Source organism: Hemicordylus capensis, chromosome 2 (genome assembly GCF_027244095.1).
Source record: "Hemicordylus capensis ecotype Gifberg chromosome 2, rHemCap1.1.pri, whole genome shotgun sequence".
Lineage (NCBI taxonomy): Eukaryota > Metazoa > Chordata > Lepidosauria > Squamata > Cordylidae > Hemicordylus > Hemicordylus capensis.
The window spans coordinates 21,167,501-21,169,032 of NC_069658.1; positions in this window are offsets into that span (position 1 = coordinate 21,167,501).

Sequence of the window (1,532 nt, forward strand, 5' to 3'; positions counted from 1 at the left end):
CATGACTAGCTGTGACTTCTGAACTGATACACTGCTCAAGATCTACCGTGGGCTAGATTCCTAATGCTTGGTGGCTGTGTGAAATGTCACTGCCTTTGAGACTGCTCCGTGTGACCAGCCTTTGTGTGCAAAGGCTCGCCATTCAAATCTGGGGGTTTTCTAGGCTCCCCTGGCAACCTGGTTGCATAGAGAAAATGGCCAGATTGCCAGGTGATGTGTGGTTATCTGCTTTTCCACAGGGACACATGGAAGATGCAGCAAGTTATGGACAGGGCAGGGGCGTAGCTATAACTGGGTGAACGGGTTCAAAGAACCCGAGCCGTGCTCAATCAGGAGCTGCCATTCGCGGCCCTGACACACACCCTGCATCTGATGTCAGACGCGGGGGCAGTAGTTTAGCTTCCGAGCGGGGGGCTGCACGGCCCCTTCAAGAGCTAAACAAAGGCTGGTGCTGCATTCGTAGCGCCAGCCAGGAGCGGTTCTTCCCTGCAAAGGCAGGGAAGAGTTGCTCCTGGCTGGTACTGCGAACGCAGCGCCAGCCTAACTAGCTCCTGAAGGGGCCGCCCAGCCCCTTCAGGAGCTAAGACTGGTGCTGCATTCGCAACGCAGCCCAGAAGCGGTTCTTTCCTGCAGGGAAGAGCTGCTCCTGGGCTGCACTGCGAACGCAGCACCAGCCTTTGTTTAACTGCCGAAGGGGCCGCATGGCCCCTTCAGCAGTTAAGCTGCTTCTCCCGAACGGAGCCTCAAGGCCTCAAGTGAATTGGGGAAGATGCATGCTGCTGCCCCATATGGCAGCCAGCTATAACTGGCCCCAGTTTCTTGAACTGGTCTCTACACCTTGGAGAAGGGGATGTTTTGCCATCAGGCATCATGACTGAATTTGTCAGCAATTTCCTCTCCTCTCCTCTCCTCTCCTCTCCTCTCCTCGTTCTTCCCATAAGTTGGAAGGAGCTATCCTCATGGCCTCTCACTCCCTCTCATATATTGAGCAATGTGTGATGGCCAGGTGTCTCTATGTTCTCAGCAGTAGTGCACTTCCCAAATACTGGAGCATCACTGACCCCAGTGACCAGCCTTGCTCATGGGTAAGCCTAGCGAGTGTAAACTTCCAAAGGGGAAGGGCCCCCCTTCTCCAAACGTTCAGTAAGAAAAATAGAACCTGGCTGCTCCAGGATCCCTGCTTGGGGCTGCACTTTACACCCTGCCAAGATCCCCTCCCCCCACCAAGCATTTGCAGTGATGGGGGAGACACCGGGTTCTGTGACTGACCTTTAAACCCATTCAAAATTCCCTGGTCTGGTCCAGTGTTGTGCTGTATGCAGATCTACCAGCACATGGATTCGTGGGAGAGGGGATCCCCAATTCCCTGCTGCCCCTGGACAGTGGGGTCACCCTTCAGGGGAGCAGGCAAAGGTGTACATTTCCACACAGGCAGACAGGCTAGCAGGGGTCATGCTAGGACAACTACTTGGTGGCAGTCACCAAGACAAGGAAAGCAGTCTCTGGGGTACCCTTCCCCGCAGCTTTCCTCC